The sequence below is a fragment of the Ambystoma mexicanum genome, chromosome 3q, assembly GCF_040938575.1.
Source record: "Ambystoma mexicanum isolate Mex_15411 chromosome 3q, UKY_AmexF1_1, whole genome shotgun sequence".
Classification (NCBI taxonomy): Eukaryota; Metazoa; Chordata; class Amphibia; order Caudata; family Ambystomatidae; genus Ambystoma; species Ambystoma mexicanum.
The window spans coordinates 370,786,907-370,795,734 of NC_090926.1; positions in this window are offsets into that span (position 1 = coordinate 370,786,907).

The window sequence follows — 8,828 nt, forward strand, 5'->3', positions numbered from 1 at the left end:
TCGAGTGATCACAAAACCTAAAAATTCTACTGAATCAGTATGAAACTGACTCTTCTCCAATTTAGCATAAAGATTATTCTCTCTTAATTTCCTTAAGACCTGTCGAACATGGATCTTATGTTCCTCTAAATCCTGAGAAAAAATCAAAATATCGTCAATATAAATGATAACAAAGATATCAAGATATTCCCTAAAAACCTCATCGATAAAGAATTGGAAAGCCGCTGGGGCATTGCAGAGACCAAAAGGCATCACCTGGTACTCATACAGTCCAAACCTGGTCTTAAATGCCGTTTTCCACTCATCTCCCTCTTGGACTCATACAAGATGGTAAGCTCCACGTAAATCCAACTTAGAAAAAATGGTGGCACCTTGGATCTGATTTAACATTTCTGAGATGAGAGGGAGAGGATACCGATTCTTCACAGTCACTCTATTTACTGCCCTATAATAAATAAAAGTCCTAAAGGATCCATCAGATTTAGGCACAAAGAACAATGGTGAAGTTGCCGGCGATTGAGAGTGCCGAAATCCCTTAGCCAAATTTTCCTTTAAAAATTCTTTCAAATAATCATTCTCTTTTTCTGTTAAAGCATAAACCCTTCTGCTAGGTAAAATGGCCCCATGCTCCAAATCAATCTTACAATCAAAGACCCGATGAGGAGGCAACTCTCCAGCTTCCTTTTCATCAAATACATCCCAAAAATCCTGATAACAAGCAGGAAGTTCACCCAAAACTGCTCCGATGTCAAAACCTATTGCCCCTCCTTCTGCAAGCAAAAATTAAACTGAATTCACAACTCTTTCTCCCTCTTCTGGACAAATTTCAGAGAAACAATGTTCTTGACAAAAAGTTGATTCGAAAGCTACAGTTCTTGCACCCCAATCAATTCTAGGATTATGAAGGGCAAGCCAGGGCATACCCAAAATAATCTTCAGGATTGGAGCATCAATTAACTCAAAAGAGATATTTTCCTTATGACCTCCAGCCAACTCCATCACAAGAAACGCTGTAGTATGAGTGATTGGACCCAAAGAAAGAGATGTTCCATCAACTGCTCTGACCTGCTCCACCTCCTTCTTTGCCACCAAGGGAACCCCTAACGTCTTTGCCAATCCCCTGTCCATAAAATTACCTGTAGCCCCCGAATCAATTATAACTGGCCCAGAACCTAAAATCACACCAAAATCTTTCCTTACTACATATATACCTATACACCTGACCCAATGTATGTGAGAATATGTCAATGTATGTAATCCCTGACCTAATAACACGCCAAAACCTTTCCTTACTACATATGTGCCACACCTGACCCAATGTATGTGAGAATATGGCAATGTATGTAACCCCTGACCTAACACCTGACCCAATGTAACCCCTGACCCAATGTAAGTAAGAATGTGTCAACCTGACAGGGGACACATGGGATAATTTGGCTAGGCAAGATAGAGAAAGGAAAGCTGGTGAGAAACCACCACAGGTAATACTGACTTTGCCTGATGCAATAGTGACAAAACTGAAAGCCTTAATTCCTGAGAGAAGGATTGTATGGGACAAACTAAATGCTTGTATCCAAGGAAAATCTGAGGGTGCTACTAAATTCTTTAATCGGTTTGAACAAGTATTTTCAGATTTTAGTGGACAAGATTTAAGCACAGATTCTGGAAAACGATTATTTGTGGACACATTTGTGCGTGGATTGTTACCTGACATCCAGTTGCCAATTATGACTTCTGAGAGCGCTGGGCAAGCTAAGTCTCAGTCTGAAGTGTTGCATATGACTCAGTATTATGAAAACCGAGGCAATAATGAGAAGGAAAGGATTGAAAAGATAAAGGGAGACTTGAAAACTAAGGTGTTGTTGCAACAGATTGTTAGAGGTCCTAGAGGGGTAGAACATAGTTTCGGGGACAGTATGTTCCACAAGGTAATGTGCCATTGGGTCCTGTACATGCGAACCAATGTGCTTATTACAGACAAGAGGGTCATTGGCGAGCACAATGCCTGATCCTTCAACAGAGGTCGAATAACACATATGGTATCTTGGGTAGACAATCCAGAGGCTGCCCTGTGGTAGGGGGTCCTAGTAGAAGCCAGTTTTCATCAGAATTCTCAGTCCTTTTCGCAAGACAATCAGCCACCGAGTATGGATTATAGAAATATTTTTGATCATCCTTCTACTGCTTATCTCTCTGAAGACCTTCCCTTCGATGATATATTGTTTCGCTAAGATTGCCCGAGGCAGGGTTTGAAACCAACGCCTATTACCATTAATCAGAAGGGTCCCTGCGTTGAAATGATGGTGGGAAATAGGAAACATCTATTTTTGATAGATACAGGAGCACAGAAGTGTTCCATTGACCATTCACGGGTTCCAGCCATTCCACTGTCAGGGCAAACTAATGTTTCTGTAGGGTTTTCTGGTATGCCAGTGGTTAGTCCAGTTTCTCTGCCGGTACCGATTTCACTGGGTCCATTCGCGGATCACTGTCCATTTCTTTTGACATCAAACTGTGATGAGAATAAGCTGGGGTTGAATCTGTTGAAGGAATTAAATGCGGTAATTCATTGTTCTTCGGATGGAGTGTGTTTGACGATTTCACCACAGCAATTTTCTGCCCCACAGTTTCTGACTAGACCTTTGCCGCTGGAATTTAGTGATGTTCCAGAGTGTTTATGGGTGATTGATGACAATGACGTTGGTGTTTTACAGATTGAGCCTGTTAAAATCATTTTAAAACCAGGAGTAAAGTTGCCACGTATTCCACAGTATAAGATTTCGGTTGATGGTGAGCAAGCTTTGAAGTATATAGTTTCCAATTTCGTACACCATGGGGTAATTGAAGAAATTGCAGGTAGTTTGTGCAATATTCTGATTTTACCAGTGTATAAGAAAGGAGATAATGCAATTCCTTTCTGTTTAATTATTGATTTACGCGGTATCAACAAGATTGTTACTCCACAATTTCCAATTGTGCCTGATGTAACAACGATATTAACGATGATTCCAGATTCTGATATTCATTTTAGGATCGTAGATCTTAAGAATGTCTTCTTTAGCATTCCTATACACGAAGATAGCAGATACCTGTTCGCGTTCACCCTAGGGGGACGCTCGTTTACATTCACCCGTGTGCCACAGGGATACACGGAAAGTCCGAGCATTGACAGTAGGGCTTTGATAGAGCAGCTCGATACACTTGAGTTGCCTGCTACTTGTACATTGCTTCAATATGTCGATGACCTTCTTTTGGCTGCAGATTCAGAAAGTGCTTGTAAGGAAGGCACTTTGTTATTGCTTATTCATCTAGCAAAGAATGGACATAAAGCTTCACTGAAAAAGTTTCAATATTGTCGACAGGAGGTCGCCTATTTAGGCTATATCCTGTCAAAGGAGGGAAGAAGATTGACAACTGAACTAATTAAAATCATTTCTGGCATGTCTGTCCCAAATACACAGAAGAAAGTCAGAGCCTTGATAGGAATGGCCTCTTACTGTAGGCAGTGGATCCCAAACTTTTCACTAGTGATCAAACCAATGTTGGTGCTGACAAAGAAGGGCATTTCTTTGCCATTGCCGTGGAACTTGGAACACCAGAAAGCTTTTGATTCGCTCAAGACCGCACTGTGTTCAGCACCAGTTTTGGGCACACCAAATTAGGAAAGGGCCTTTGAGTTGTATGTGCATAAACGTGTGAATAGGCCGTGCGGTTACTTTTCCTCCACCCTTGATCTTGTTGCTTGCGCTTTGCCGAGATGTCTGAGAGCTGTCGCTGCTGCTGCTGCGTCTGTAAAACAGAGCGAGGGTATGATCCTAGGCCATGCTTTAACCTTGTTTGGTACCTCACTCTGTAAACATTCTATTAAACAGAATGCAAACACAACATCTGACTTCCGCACGATTAACGAGATACGAATTTATTTTGTTTGCACCGCATATCAAAATTAAGAGATGCTGTGTATTGAATCCGGCTGAATTGGTACCTCTTCCGCAAGATATTGCTTGCAGTGACGAAACGTTGCATGACTGCCTTTATACCACAGAACAAGAAACTAAAGGCAGGATTGATTTGAAAGACACACCTTTGAACGATCCACAGGGGCAGCTGTTTTGCGAGGGCTCCTGTTTCAAACTTCCGGATGGTACATCCACTGCTGCTTATGACATCACTACACTAAGCGCGATTGTGGAAACCAAGAGAATTTCGCATAACTCCGTGCAGGCCGCAGAGATTATTGCATTGACTCGAGCTTGTGAATTTTCTGAAGGGCTTAGAGTAAATATATATACTGATAGTCAGTATGCTTTTGGGGTAGTTCACAATTTCGGTAGACTTTGGGCAGAACAAGGTTTCTTGACCTCACATGGAACGAAGATCCAATATGGCACCTTGATAGTTCAGCTACTCTCAGCACTTGCACTTCCCACTCAGCTAGCAATTATGAAGTGCGTGGCACATCAGAAAATCCTAGATGATGTAGGAAAAGGGAACGCTTTTGCTGACCAGATAGCCAAACAGACTGCTACTGATCTCTATTCAGATATGTACACTACAAGGGAAGCCACAAATGTCTGTACTATAGATGAAGGAATTGATTCCATAAAGAATATCCAAGCAGATGCCACTCTAGAAGAAAGTAAGCAATGGGCTGAGGGCTTGGTGAGGTTGGATGATGACGGGTGCTGGGTGGATAACTCAAAGGGAAAATTGATGCTGCCAGACGTGTACATCACTGTGATGGTTTCAATGGCTCACTGTCCCACTCACATATGCGCTAGGAAAATTTGCAAAATGTTAGAAACTGTCTGGGTAAATGTTAACATCTCGAAAACTGCTGAGCGTTTTGTCCAGAGTTGTATGGTCTGTCTACAGCACAATGTGGGGAAGGGTACATCGACACCAAGGGGTAGTCTTGCTCCACCTTCTGTCACTTTTGAGGTAATCCACTTTGACTTTATTGAAATGGAGCATTGTAACAACCTCAGATACGTTTTGGTAGTTATTTGTGCCTTTAGTAAATGGGTCAAAGCCTTTTCTGTAAAAGATGCCACAGCAATGACGACGGCGAAAACCAAGCTCAAGGAATATTTTCCTAGGTTTGGTTTGCCGAGGGTCATCTGGTCGGACAATGGTCCACATTTTATCGCTGCTGTTATTCTGCAAATATGTGCAGGATTACAGATCGATAAACGGTTCCATTTGGCCAGACATGCTCAGAGTGCTGGATTGGTAGAGCGGCACAATGGAATTTTGAAAAACAAACTCGCTAAGACGTGTGCCGGCACCAATTTGAAATGGCCGGACGCCTTACCGATAGTGTTAATCTCTATGCGCACAACCCCGCAGACTAGGACTGGGCTCTCCCCGTACGAGGTGGTGATGGGGAGACCAGCTAAATTTTGGAATCTTCCTAAGCCTAAGGCCTTGAGGGATGTAGAGCACATACTTCTTTCTGAATATTGTGAATGGTTAACTCAAAATCTGTATTTGATTCATCAACAGGTGCGAGAAGCCCTCCCAGCCAGATGCGAGGGGCCAGATCACAGCATCCGACCTGGTGACTGGGTGCTGACTAAATCGTTTGAGAGAGCATCCTATCTTGCACCGCATTGGAGAGGGCCCCACCAGGTCCTATTGGCCACACAGACTGCCGTACGAGTAGAGGGGAAGCGCCACTGAATCCACGCCTCACATGTTAAGAGGATAACTTTCTCTTTGCCACACGACGAAGAAGACAAGGAGAAACTTACTTGTTCTGTTCCCAGCGATCATTCAGCATTGAGCCGCACCAAGGGTGTTTCGGAGACACTCACTGAGCCTGCAGGGCCTGGGGAAACTGCTACTTTGTCTCCACACTCTTCTGCAGATCCTTTTTCACCTTTGTCTGGTTCTGCTGCAAATTCATCACTTCCATCAGGAAGCTACGACACACTGTTCGCAGATCACACGGTACCAGGAGTCACAAGGTACAATATGCATCCACGGCATTAGTCTCACTGCATGAATACGACTGTGCCCACAGGGGAACAACTACAGAGCTTGTCCTTTGCCACTTTCTGCACTGAAAGAAAGTAGGTGGCTGGGGACTGGGAAAAACTAAGAAATCACCTGATCAGGAGATCACCAGCAAACAGACTATGGAGATTTTCGCAGGAATTTATCGGAGTAGAGCTTCAAGGAACAATTCCTGTTATCGACCCAACTTGTGTGCTACAGACAATTGCTTATGTGGCCAACAATGACAATGGACGATCAAATATATTGTCTTTTAAGACGTATTGTCTTCTTGTAATTGTGTTAACCAGTTTCATAGTATTAGCTGCCATAGGATTTTGGTATATGGAAGAAGTACGCCCACTTAAAACATTCTTGCCTACTGAGAATGTTCCTACTGTATCTATACCTTTTGTGCACCTGCACACTCTATCTCCTAGAGACTCTCAACATAGACAGAGCTATCATAACAATACATTTCTGCTTATAATGAATGCAACTCATGCCATTTTGAACAGAACAAACTGCTGGATTTGCTCTCATTTGCTGCAACATGGGGAAAATGGGTTGGGCTGGTATATTCATCCTTTGCCTTTAACTACTGCACGTTATGCTTCTCTACGGGCACTATTCTTTGGCCGATGGAATGATAGCATCTCAGGGAATTTTGATGGGACGAATTTGAACGAATTTGGAAGGTGAGTCCTAACGCCTCTGGGATGCTCACTCTTCACAAATAGGAGCCAGCTAATTGTCGCTTCTATTAGGCCTTCTGATAGACTGACCCGACCTTTTCAATCTCTGATTTATTTTAAGATGGCTCCTGTAGGTAATAGGGATGCCACGCCACCTTCTTACACTGTTAGCCATAGCCCCAACTCTGTTTCTTTCTGCATACAAAGGAATGGTACTCAGTCAATGGGTGATTTCAAGGGTTGCACCAATGTTGCAAACTTGACCAGTGATGACAGACCTTTGTATGTAGGCGAACCTGTCTACTTCCTTTGCGGTAATGAAGCTTATCAATGGCTACCTAGGGATTGGCAGGGAACTTATTATTTGGGAATTCTGCTACCAGGGGGATATGTAGCCAGTACCACTGAAATCTATAGGGCTCGTCCTAGGCGGGACGAGAATAGCAATACTCCTTCACAAGTTCTGGGCGATGTAGCAAAATCCTTTGTACCTTTTTGGGGGCAGATTATGAATTCCCAGGATATAAGGAGACTAGCAAGAGTACTGGAGAAAACCATCAACCGGACCACTGGCATACTCTATAACATGACTCTAGAGCAAAAAGGAATCAGATTAGAGGCGCTTCAAAACCGGACGGTATTAGACGTCATCTTGGCTGAGCGTGGTATGCAAATTAGTGGGGTCCGCCTGCTGTGTTTTTGTACCAGATTCCTCCCCGACCATCTTTAAGGCAATACAAAATATGCACGTCCTGAGTTCAGAAGTACATGTTCCAGAGGGAAATTGGGATCTTAGTACTTGGTTCTGGGACTTCTTACGATCATGGGGATGGAAGCTTCTCTCGGTCTTATTGATAATTCTGGGTATTCTGTTGTTCTGCTGTTGCTGTATACAATGTCTTCCTGCCATATGTTCAATGTTAGGGGGATGTTGTGCACAGGTTATGGGAACGTTAGGACCAAAGGTACACGCACCGGGAAGAATGTCCAATGAATTTGTGATGAAGGAAATTTCCGCCACAGCTCTTATGGCGATTGATATATCTGATGAATGTGATTCAGGATGTATGGACATTGAAACGTGGAGTTACTCGTGAAGCGACTAATTTTTAGTTTAGCACTTGGCTTAGGCTTAGGAAATAATATAGTGCATCCTTTTGATTTATATTGGCCTAAGCCTAGTAGCTCTATGATGAAAAACCGTGTTGCAAAGTTCCTATTTTGGATCGACTGCGCTGCCATTTTAGGATCATCCGCCAGTTTGATTTCTGTTCGTATATTCTCTGTTCTAAAATGGTGGACTGTGTTTTCAACTTGCAACCAAGCCTCCCGACCTTTGAGTTCTGTTAATGTTTAGGCTGTCCAAGGGCCGACTGTTTAGACTAGGTAATGAGGCCTTGTACTATACATGAACTGTTGGCCTAGCATTGTCTACGCTAACAAGCCTCATCCACGAATACACATCTGGAACAATGAAATGTAAACGCCAAATATGTACATAGGCTGAACTTGATTGAATGCAACTTGTAAAGGGAGCTTGCTGTAGGATTTGGAAGCATACGTTGTCATTGTATCACTGTGGAAATACAAACATGTATAATCCTTTGTAAAATATTATGTGAACCGAATGTGAATTAGGCACAAACTCTAGACTGCAGATTATTAACGTGAAGAGGGGCTGCACAATATTACTCAAAATTGTGTAAAAGCATGAATGTTTAGATGTCCAGCACTCTCTCTCCTCTCTTTGACGGGCTGGTACTCATTGTGGGGTGTTGAGTGCCAGATAGCTATCTGTGGTTCTTTGTAACTGTACAGAATAAAAGATCTGTGAATCTTTTCAGCCCGTGATTGGTGTATTTCCTTTTGTGGTACTCAGCCTCGATATTTTCTCATTCTTACAATTTGTGCAACTCATCTAGCAATCTTTACCACTTGGTCTCATGTATCCTTGGATGACACAATTCTCTCTTGTATTCTGATATTCTTAAAGCTGCATATTGACACCGACAGTTTATATCAATCATGCAATTGCTGATTGACTTATTAGCCATTTATTCCGTACAGTACTATATTTTTATTTTAAGAGCAATACTCATTTGTGCATTGTACTGGTAATCCAATATCTTAACTGTG